The following is a 12,828-nucleotide window of genomic DNA, read 5'->3' as shown; positions in this document are numbered from 1 at the left end:
TCTGTAATTAAGTGTTAAATGTGCCGTGTTTACTCCAACATAATGTTAATTATCCCCCTCCACTTTGAATTGATAATTTATCAAAACTCTTCAAGTAATGTTGCCAATATTTCAAAATTCTGTCACTTTCTATTCTAGGTCTTATCCGGGTCTGGTTTCATTAACCAATTTGCGTTTATCATCTATCTGAAATATGGATTCAGATAATCCGTATGGTCAAACTTTTATTTAATGTGAGGCTTTCTTTCTTGACTTATGGCTGAATTTACCTTGTATATTTATACTAGAACCAGGTTAATAGGTTAATAAGTAATCGTTGTATATTTGAACTGCCCATTGTTTGTTGAAGAAATACCCATTTGAATTGCAAAACAGTGATTTTCTTATTGTTTTCCATAACAATTGTTTGAAAACGCATGAACAATATCCGTTTGGTGGTACAAAAATATATAACATATTAAAAAATAATGTCTGTTAATCCGCAAGAATAAGAATACTTTCACCCATGAATAATGAATCTGGATGAAATTCGTCAATAACACATTCGGATTATATTGTTTTTTAACCCGATGACAGAAGTAGAGAGTTAAGATTGATTATAATTGGAATTAACAAACGTACTAAACGGCCCTGAAAGTTTATCGTAAAACGTTATCGAGCAAAATATAAGACTGCTAAAGTGCATAAAATGATTCCACGAGGGTACCGAATTGCTTTGGTGAACTGGAACGATTATGAATGATGCATATTTTACCGTGGGATTTTCTGGATTGAACGTTAAATGCACAGAAGCACATTTTTCCTATATATCGTCCTTAACATCTTAATGCATTTTTGCACCACGCGTTATGACCTCTTGCTCTTATACTCATGAAATACGAAATAACCTTCAAGTAATCAAGGAAAAGCTTAGTAGTTTTTCATTTCCAGATCACTATATAGCATTGTTATGAAGCTTACTTATTGTAATACACTTATATATGAAGCTTTATTTACTTGCATGTAATTTGCGGATACAGGCTGAACTTTGCTTGTAATTTCAAACACCATTATATCTAGAGTGAGGCAACTCTTTTGAAGTAGAAAGTTCAACGTGTCAAGATGGGATTATCGTTCTAATTATCCAGAGGTGTGGCATTTGACATTATCAGACCTTTCTTGATGACTAAGACAAATCGCAAGATATATAAATGAGGGTTCTCAATACTTCTCGTCAGTAGCCCAGGATAAAGATCGAATATAATTTGAGAAGATGAAGGCCCAAGTAGTGTGTTTGCTGCTGATAATTCTGCTTACGATGGTCTCTCTCAGAGGTATGTATTATATTATTTTTATGGGGTACGTTCAATTTTATATATAGTTTAAATGTATTTTACTTTCGTTTTTATTATTGGATATATGATAGACACCATTAAAAAGTTCATATTTTGTTCCCTTCTTGGTGTACGTTTGTTTTGTAACTTATCAGATAAAGCGTCAGTTAAATTTATCATTTATAAATGATGTTCAGTACGTTTAGAAAGAATCAGTTTTTTACATGAAGAGAATTTTACCTATGAAAGAGGTCTCTTAGGGCTGTAACAATAAAATTAACAATTGGCAAAGATGATTGTGAACAACAACGAAAGGCACAACACTACATTGTATAGCTTACTGATTTGGAACGAATGAGAGGGTTCATTCTCTCTGTCAGTATACACATGTACATGTGCCCGGAACATATCGTAACTCAAATATATGTAAGGCACGCCTCACTTTAATTAAATTTATACACCACGAGGTATATTATTGATATATTATTGATACAGTGTACATGATATAGATATACCGTGAAATGTACACACACACACACACACACACACACACACACATATATATATATATATATATATATATATATATATATATATATATATATATATATATATATATATATATATATATATATATATTAATCAGCACAGGCGAAATGTTTAGGCTCTTGTCGAAATAGCTAATACGTAATATTTTAAGAAGTCTTACTTTTACGCAAAATACATGCAGTTTCTAATGAGAATTCACTTGCCTATCTTAAGGAATCAGTGCGGAACATATTCTTGCAATTCTCAAATTTGACAGTGATCTCTGTAACCCCAGTTCAAGCACTCAAATCGCTATGCTACTGAAATTCCTTTTTATGACAACGTTTCAACATTCCTAATATCTTTTAGGCATCGACGGGGCTTACGGCTTCGAGAGGATTAGGTCATCTAGATCAAATACAGAAAAAGAAGACCTGCAATTATTCCGTGAAGATTTTGACATGAATGACAAAAACAATGACGGGTATTTGGACATGGAAGAGTTCAGGTTGGTGCACATTAGATACATCATCGTCAAACACAAAATGGTTATCTAGCGAATACCGTCAATGTTAGGACTAATTCCTTAGTCATACTTTTCAGAGAAGCAAGCCACTATATAGTGTCATATTGAATGAAAACGGATCTGTTGGTCTTGGCATTAAAAGAAGCGGAATTCGTTTCAAATATTATATTTTGCAATTGCGTAATCATCAACGCTTGTGTCATTATCATTGACTGTTATTTCTGTTAATTACATGCTGTCCTGTTAATTAGGTTCGCATCTGTATATTTTGCAATTAATAAATTTTCTAATTTTGTCACAGAGATATACGTTTCTGTAGTATATAGCTTTGACTTGGCCTAGATATTATTTTATAAAGCTGTTGTAATTGCTACAGCAAAACTGTACACAAAACTACATTACATTCACCCGTTTATATTCTTTAGAATTGCTGCTGTTTTAGCACATGATGAAGTAGATGGTTACCTTAGCCTTCGTATTTAGTACTTTTTTATTGCAGTTATATATAGCCTTACTCGAGCTGGTAGACTTACACATTAATTATTTTATCTATGATACATATCTTCCGTTTATGGATATTAAGGTTTCTAATTTGTTACATGTAAGCATTATTGTATAATTCAACGTCAATTCTTTCCGCTAGCAATGTATGTATATTTAAAGAGAGAGGTATATATAGAGCGAGATAAAGGGATAGAGAATTAAAAATATACACCAAACAAAATGTGCTAACCCAAAATTGTATAGGAGATTGCTTGATAATACTAGGCATAATGAGAATTTAATAGAAATGAAACTATCATGCAGAATAGAGATTGTTTTAATTTTAAAATTCGTATCTTATATATACGTGCTTCATTCGCCTTGATGTGTACCTAGTGTCAGCATAATTCATACTGGATTACGGCATGATCATATTGTTTCTAGTCAAATCGTGAGAGCAGCAATTTGTATTCCTCAGCCCGACCAAATGTTCATTATATCTGTAATTTTTATTTTAAAGTGCTACTTTGCCAGATGATTTTCCAGTTTCACCAGATGAACTGTTTAAGGCTTTGGACATTAATACAGATGGAAAAATAAGTTTTGAAGGTAATATATTGATAGCAACATGCTTTTTATGCTGCAACCTCCATTACGTTTCGTTTTGGTGATCGGCAGTGTTTTATATTAGCAAAGTTAACAGCATGCTCTAGTCCGTTTCAGCTTTTACCAACAAGTCAAATTAATCAAATCAAGGCAGTAGATATGCAAAACTGGATTAAGAAAAATGCCTCCATACAAACTGGCAAGACTCTTGACACTAAAGGTATACTATTCCCTCATTAACTCTGCTTATTGGTGTGTCGAGCGTATTTGTATGATAATATATTTTGGTATGGTTTTTAAATTCAGTCTAGAGTCTATATGTTTAGCAAGTTCCGATATAGAATCAAATGCATAATCCGCCATCGCATACTCGTAATAAATGAATATGGAAATATTTGATTGGTAGTCCCTCGACTGTTTCTGACAGTTGTCAAAGAACAAAGTAAAACTTTTTTGTTCTCATGTTGTAAAAAAGGACAAATATCCAGTTGTATTGCAGAGGAACATTTGTCTCGTTATGAACCTTGAATTCAATTGATTTTGCATGGTCCATTGCTAAATAGGTAAAAGTAACTTTTGCTGGGGTTAGAATAGCGTGTTTTATACTTCTTGTTGGTTTCTTTACTTACGATACTTGTATGTATTTATCGAAGTATCGAAGCATCAGCTGACTACTATTCAAGTGGAATTGATTTGTGTTTCAACCTATGGAATCCTATATGTTAACGTTTTGTGCATGATGGTAACGATAACGAGTATACAGGCTTTCAAAACAATATTACTGTGACAAAATAACTGTGCAAGGATATAACATTGTTTCATCCGACTTATTCTTCTTTTTTACAATCTCGCTCGAGAAATAGTCTTTTATTTGTGCTCAGTATTTGTGGATCATTCTGAAATCATTCAAGTAATTCTTCGTTGTGAGTCATCAAAACTGTTGACATGTTTTCATGAAATAGTAAGCTGACATGTTAGCATAATCAATACGAGTATTCTTGTAGACCATCATCTGTTTTTTATAGTAAGTTAAGGTTCCTTTCATAAATTTTAATTTTGTATTCTAGAGAAAGATGTATTTGTTGATTTTACTAAACGTTTTGATTTCACCTTATTTTTTGGTACTTTGTGTAATACTATACATTCGCCATCCTAGCCGTAGTATGTGGACATCATGCTAGAAAATATTATGGTATTCTAACAAGCTAAGATACTAACATCTCTGATTGGTCAATTTAGTTGTTTCGCAGTGTGTATGGTATTTATTGAAACACCCAATGATATTGGAATACACAATTATATATATATATATATATATATATATATATATATATATATATATATATATATATATATATATATATATATATATATATATATAGCTAAATATCACATGGATCGAAGTGGAACGTATTTTATCGAAAAATGCTGAATATCGAATATCGAAGAAGAGTCTCGCATACATTTCTTACAAAGAGAAGTACTTAAAAATGTCGATTATATGGAATATGAAAGCTGTTTGTTTTCTTGTCTAGTCCTTATACGTCTCAACTCCGTGTTTGTCATAAAGTTACTAATGCTGTCAGAAAACTATACCCGTAGGCTGCCATATGGATTGCTGTAAATATACATATTTGTGTATTCTGCTCTCATTATCTTTAAGAAAATGTATTGCTCTTATGTTCACATAGAAATTAATTATGTAGATCAATTACCAGTAATTTTATCACACAGTAAGACAGAAACGCAACTTTCTCTAAATTAATTGTCAGATTTGGATCCCTATGTGATCAAATAATTTACGAATGGTGTCCAAATGATTTTTCTAGCTATATTTGTAGATGAGGGCTTCATTGTTGTATGTTTCACAATGATCTGCAACATATGTTTTCATGTTAATTAAACGATTGAATGTTGATCGATAATTTGTCCTGTTAGAATTTATGTTGACAAGGTCTATCTTGAGTTAGAAATACTGACATTTTGTTTCATGTTTTGACTAAAAGGAACTATGAAGTTGCAGATAGACTTAATCTTAAATTAAACATATTGACATGAATTTGCTAACATCCGTTGTAAGATAATGCTCTTTTTGGCATATTTACGTTTCGTATGTTGATAACATCTGATCTTGATATTCAAAATGAATTCCTCTTGGTGAAGCTGTTGACTTTTCTATAGTCCTTACATATGCAGGATGTATTATCTATCTATATTAATGAAAACATAACTTTTAACCTGAATACAATTATAAGAGTGAACTAACTGTATTTTGTGTTACATTTTATTTCATGACTGGTGATTTATACGCATCACGTGTTCAAGAGAAAGATCATTGGCGACAACAATTTTAATTTGAGTTTGAGTGTGAGTTCAAAGCATAGTAAAGCTGCGACAAATTCGTGGTTTCTTGATTTACTTCAGGTTTGTTGATAAACATTAAATCAAGAGACCTGATCTTGGTTACGAAACAGATGGAAAGTACCTATACAAGTGGCCCACAATATTGGCAACGTATTGTATGTTAGTTTTCCATATGGAAACTATATATTCTTATATTGGGCTCAGAATCGCCGAGCGGTATAATCAGCTCGCCTTTACCTATCACTGCTATCTCATTTCTGTGCGTTTCGGTTTGAATCTCTTGCTCAGCCAGTGAGGGTATTTGAGAAACGTATCAGTAGCTACAAGTTGGTTGTTGGTTTTTATTGGCGCTTCTAAAGGGATCATTTTAAACCAGTTATATTGGCCGCTGTAAAATGACGTTAAGCGATGTACAGTGAAATAAACAAGCAGTACGGTTTCTAATTGGAGTGAAGGTATGACTTCAGATATATCTCCACAATGCACGTGAATATGATTGAATCTACCTTTTTGTTTTATTTAGAGGTACGCCTTGGTTACGAAAGGTTGCAAAATGAAACCGTCTAGGATGGTATCGGAGAGGAAAACTCAGAAAACAACGAGTAAGTTTACACAGAATATAAATAACGTATATAAATTATTGTTTTTGTCATCCTTCTACCTCACGGACTGTATTAAAGGCGTAATGTAAATCATCTTTACCGACTATCTATGAACAAATCAGGTTAATCAAAAATAAACACCTGGCTATCTGTGTGTAACAATATGTGATAATATAGTGAGCCCTAAAAATATTCATGTTTAAAGAACATATGATTGATTCTATATTTCCAATACCTGAATTCATTTTAATAATTATAATAATTAAAAACTTTGAAATGAACGTTATGGGATCTTGTACATAGCTTCCCGGGAGTTTATAAAGTGTGTTATGAATAAGTTACACTTATGCTGATTCCGATTTATTCCAAAGTAAAATAACGCCATTTTAATTAACTACTATGATTAATAATAATAATAATAATAATAATAACGAGGAGTTCGTATAGCGCCTAATCTTTATAAGCACTAAGCACTTCACAACATTAGACATCACCTATAAGATAAAAAACATATATAATGATATCATTGCAAAAACAAACACCATGAAATTAGAAAACATAAAAAACAGAAAATATACACTCTAAACTTACCTAAGGCCCAATGCAGTATAGCGAAATGTGTTTCACACTAACGATAACTATTCTTGAACTTGTTGAATTATACAAAATTGTCCGATTTCAAACCTCGATTTGTTCAACAAAAATATAATAAATAACAGAAGATACATTGTTATTTGCTCTAGTTCCATTATTTAGTAATACTCTTTTTAACATAAATATGCTATCTGCGGTAGCATACTTTGCCTTTGACGAAGTATCCCGACCTATTAGTGTATCCGTTTCTTTATACTTTGTAGATTCTTTCAAATTAGTTTAATCACTGATCAAATGCATAGAAGCCACCTAAAGATACTATATAACAGACACAAAATACAGAGATACAAACAGAGGAACGAAACTCTTGCAGTTTTAGCGTCGATGCCACGCTATATAATGAATATACTTTGCCAAGGATCACATTTGGCACTTGAAAGGATCGCTTAATCGAAACACTATCCTTTTTGTGTCGAAATATTGATATGATTCTCGCGATTGATGTTTTGTTCAGGTATAACATCATCAAAGTCGTCAATGATAGAACCATCGTCACTAGATGGAAAGAAATCAACCGTTTATGCATTCTCATTCACTAATGTCCGATACTTGTTTTGAACAATTCTCACTACATTACAATACGGTCCTTCAGGCGATCCCAAACGCCTATTTATCAACGGTTTAATTTTGTTCTGACACAGCCGGACCAACAATCAATGCTCGAAGTGAGTTTGCAGACACAAGATTTCGACTTTCAACGGAACTATGCTTGAGAACGAAATCATAACATACAAATTAATTTGTATGGTCCTAACTTTGAGCTCAATCGAAAGTGCTGAGGATATAAATAGCCACAAGAGCAACCATGGAATCGCGGACTCGGCTAAAGAGAACAAAATAAAACTGGGTCCAATCGGTAAAAGTGATAAACTCACTAAGACTGTTAGGAATATCACAACGAAACACAAAGTCCGCTAAAAGTTACCAACAGGTGACTGATAATGTCACAAAATTTATCGGATAAATTCAAAATCTATAGAATAAAAATCAATCAAATTGTTGTTCCAAAGGCTTCCACCACCAGCACACATTTTGCACCAGTCTTTAAAGCACAGTTCAGAAAAATCATTTTAATGAATAAGGCTTGTCGTATGTCTTCGAAACTACGATATATTTCAATGTTAATATACACATCGTCCGTTAAAAATTAGCGACTGACGAACTAACAAATGAATAGCAAGTTATGGATGAAAGAGTTATATGGGCACATGAAGTATTCTAAGAGAGAGAGAGAGAGAGAGAGAGAGAGATATTCGCATTTGACAAAATTGTTTACGGTACAACTGTGAACATTTTTGATATCACTGCTTTTTTTTATATCGTGAACAGTGGGACCCTACAAGCGACAATAACATAAATTTATATATTTGTTTCAGGTATTATCCAAGATCGATGCGTCATAATAGCCAGACAATAATCCTGATTTACAATGTACATTTTAAATTTATTTCCCACCATATCATTAAGAATAACAAGCACTTCTAATGGATTATTTTGGATCATCTTTCCATAAATGTGTCATAAGTTTATAAAACTGATTCCGTATATATATCGCTTCATGAATGTTTAGCCGAGTTTTCTTACTAAATTTTATTGCATTATCTTTAACAACCTTACTTTGTCACTGTTGAATCAAGATCAACCACATCAGTAGCAGGAAAATGAATTATTACAGTGTCCTGTATTAATTAATACAATTAACGTCATGTAAACAGTTGAATAAAATGTTGACATAATTGCTTGTTTCGAGTGCATCATTCCTATTACATCATAAGAATTAAAATGCTTGTCCTTATGATAAAATGGTCGTCGAGTGTACTACTTGAATTAGAATCCACTAGTTTTCATTAATATACTAATAACTTATGTACACATCATTGAATCGTAAGATACCATTTAGGCACAATGCTCTACCAATATATATATATATATATATATATATATATATATATATATATATATATATATATATATATATATATATATATATATACATCTGTAAGTGTGTGTTTGTGTATCTCTGAAAATATTCAGTTGTATGATGTGTATACAGTTTCTAAACATAAACTGTTGTCTTATATGTTTTTAATCACTTGAAACGGGATATGCAGTCGTTGGAATAGCGGTTTTTACCTTCCCATGCACTAATATAGCATACGGAAGACATATTGATACCATTCTAATATAACTTCCCATTCACCTATTCTCTTTCTATGGTATTTTAATACATATGGTCTTTCGAAACTGAAATAACTATTTTAAATAACCATGTTTGTTCGCCAGGCGAGTAAATAAACATCCTTTAAGGATTGATCTGATCCCCATTTACAATCATTGAGATATTTATAAATCATTTATGATATTAAAATTGATATTGTCTATATTTTAAACCAATAATAATGCCATATATTTAGAGTATTCCTGTTTAAACGATAATGTATCGTAAAAGGAAGACATCGCACAAAGACAGACGGAAGTAGTGAATAGGGCCACCCTAGCGTCAATTGACTTACCATGCAAAAACGGTCCATGCACTCTGGCGTCAAAGGGAATTTAACATGGGGAATTTTAACATGGATGGAACTGTAGAGCGTCAAGGGGAATTGAACATGGAAATTGAACAGGACCGGTGCTTTAGCGTCAATGGCACTTTAACGTTAAAATATGGGGTTTGCACTTTGGCGTCAATGGGAATTGAACATGGAAATGTCACCTGGGGATCAATGGGAATTAAACATTGGTGACGTCATAGGTTTATAGGGTCAAAACCTTTTATAGGATGAAATGTATTTGTAGGGACACAGGGTTGATAGGGACAAACATAGACATACAGAAACAAACAAATGTACATCCAAACACAAAGAAAAGAGGACAGAAATATTCTAAAGAATGACTCACAGATAGAATAGAGACACTAAAAAGAAAAGTCTGTTTTATGGGTTCAAAACATTTATTCAAGTATATACATGGGCAATCTGGCCTATACTTTGGTCTAAGCACTATCCATTTAATACATAAACATTTGGACATAAAACAAACCTATTTACGAGTTTTTTAGTTATTGACTCTAGTAATCTAATGTTTAAAATTAACGTTCACTCCTTTCTAAAATCACTTCATATGCAACAAATTTACATTAAATGTTCGTTTATAAGAAAAAGCTAAAATAAAACAAGTAACAAACACTCAAATAAGAGAAAGTTCATGTTTGTCTCTCTATCCGTCACACACGTTGTTTAAAATCTGGTCAGCTACCACTTGTGTCCCAGCATAGATGTTTCCCATCACGTACTCCCTTTCAGTCGTAAATCTGCTGTTACGTCCATCGTGCTAGGTACACTTATCGGTAAGCAGATCAAGAGCAGTCATCGTCTTCTTCCCATGGAGGTACAACATATGCCATATGAATAGTCACTTTTCCATTGGTGATGTCAAATTTTTCTCTCATCGACTGCACGTCTTCAATAGCCCTCAGAAGTTTGGAAGAAGTTATTTCTGCAGGTGTGCTAAGTTCGAGACATACAGGCGAGTTCAAACTGTCGTGATACATAGATAGGCTCAAATGACCTCGATCTTTGACTTGGCAATGACATTTGAGTTCCTCTAACAGTGAGTCAAGTAGATCCGTAACGAAACCTGATACTTCCTCGGCTGGAACGTCAGACGCAAAGTCTTTAAATTTCACCGTGTAGGTGTAAGTTGTCGTTCTAAATTCTCTCGAGGTCGCTGTCTGAGTCATTTAGATGCTAAAATACTCCTTTAGGTCTATTGAATCCTTTCCCTTCTTCAATGCACTTTGCCGTGACGGTATGGTGGTGAAAGAGGTCAATGATGTTTGTTCCTTCTCTTTTTTCTTCTGCGTAGAGTTATTCATCTTTCTCGTCGCTTGTCCTCGTAATGAAGTGTCGTTCTTGGAAGTTGTCCCTTTTTATATGCTGACCAATATCGATGTGACCGTACGGCAACGTAAAGTGATTGGGAAGTCTCACTCGCTTCTGGTACACGATTTGATAGACTTTTTCCAGGGATCGACTGACGATTTGGTGAGTGGGTAAACGTACAATCTTGTTGGGTTGGTGAGTGGTCACTTTAAAGTTTCCATCCTCTCCAGATTGCAAGGCTTCTTTCAATACCCCAAAGTTGACCACTCGACTAGTACGATAATTCAGAGTCAGTCCTTTCACTTTGCACTCCGTGTGCACTTCTCCTTGTTTATCCCGGTATTGGTAGCCGTAATTTTTAGGACCGCCACTCGCAAAACTTAGAATCTTGTTGTCGGGGTGTTCGTCTGTCCAGGCTCCTAAACGGTCTCCTTCGATGTTAGGGTGTTGCTGACCCGGTCGATCGATGTAGATGCAACTGTCCGTGTCAAAGTACAGGACACGATCCCCTAACAGTTCTAAAGCTTCGTACAATTTTAAGCGAGCATGGGCTGTCACGTAAGCCGCAATGATGACATTTCCAAAAGGGTCGGCTTGTACAAAGTTCAGATCTTCTTCGTAATTGACTAAGATCAAATCCTCGCGAACGACGTCCACGTGTTTCATGAATTTGGTTTTGTCGTGAATCATCTGGAAGTAGCGGGAAGGTTCTGTCAAATACTCCGTCTTGGGTAAACACGACCCTTGTGCCATTTTACCCCACAAGCAATTTAACATCACTTTGGCATATGATCGCCTGCCTTCGTTCTTCTCGATGTGGTCTAAAGAGATGCCTTCTTGTGCCCAGTATTTCTCTTTGAATGTCTTTTGGTCTTCGGGAGTGTGACACCAGGAAGGATAGCCACTGGCTTCTTGCTTCAGTTTCAAAAAGGCATCCACGTAGTCGGCGAAAATGCCTTTCTGAGTGGGGTCACCCTTGTGGTATTGTTCTGTCTTGGGAAAGTGGTAAATTTCATACACTTCTAACAGTTGATATCCCATGTCCAGACGTTTGAACAATTCTACGCTGACCCAGGTTCCCGTCAAGGTGCGTTCTTCCTGGGTGTGCTGACAAGGTTGATCTTGGTTGCACGTTTCAGCACAAGTATGGCACAAAGGAAACATCAGTTTGCCTTGACAATGGTGAGATAACACGGGATGGTACAAGTCCGTGGGAGGCAAAATTTTGCACTTGATCAAGCCTTCGTATTGTCGAATGTCTTTCAGGTCGATGTGTTCCGTTAACAATTGCGGGTGCCCTACAGGAAAGCGACAATATTTGCTCACGTAGGGATACAGCGAACACACGTCCAAATATTTGATTTATTCTCCTTTCTCTTCGTCGGCTTGGTACAGCAAAGAGGTGGCATTGATCCTTCCTCCGCACAAACTATCCCTCGGGTTCAGGGGGTCCATGAACTAGTAGCTTTCCACGAGGCGTTTAAACTCGGCATCAGTTTTCAAACGGTGATCGTACTCGTGTTCCCACATTTCCACCACTTAGTATCTTTCCTGTTCTAACTTTAGGCGTCGCTGACAAGTGGCCTGGTACAAGTCTTCCATGGTTCGTTGTAGAAACTGATTTTTAGTGCCGCGGTCAGGGTAGCAGACGGGGCATCCGTGAAATAAGCAGCCGTTAAACTCGTACACGATCTTGGGGTTTTCTAAGTCCCAGCCATCGACCGAATGCTTTCCGATGGTCTTTTCGCCCCCTCCGTTGCGGGCATGCTGAATCCATTTGCCTTCCTTGTCGAACAAGTAACGTAACCAGCGTAGGGCTTTGACCGAGTATTGACGTTTGACATAGTTGGTCGTTTGAAGACTGATGACAG

At 34.9% G+C, this 12,828-nt stretch overlaps 1 long non-coding RNA gene across 1 annotated transcript; it reads left to right on the top strand.

The window, feature by feature from the left end:
• The first annotated feature begins 3,368 nt into the window (after nt 1-3,368).
• LOC149783818 (uncharacterized) lies at nt 3,369-8,773 on the top strand. The gene is made up of 3 exons (XR_016413687.1): nt 3,369-3,459; nt 6,344-6,422; nt 8,453-8,773. It is a non-coding gene; the product is annotated as an uncharacterized LOC149783818 (long non-coding RNA).
• The last annotated feature ends 4,055 nt before the right edge of the window (nt 8,774-12,828 follow it).

This window comes from Sinohyriopsis cumingii, chromosome 14 (assembly GCF_028554795.1).
Source record: "Sinohyriopsis cumingii isolate HCF-2022 chromosome 14, ASM2855479v2, whole genome shotgun sequence".
Lineage (NCBI taxonomy): Eukaryota > Metazoa > Mollusca > Bivalvia > Unionida > Unionidae > Sinohyriopsis > Sinohyriopsis cumingii.
Note: the sequence above shows the minus strand (reverse complement) of the source record. Positions and strands in the feature narration are given on the sequence as shown.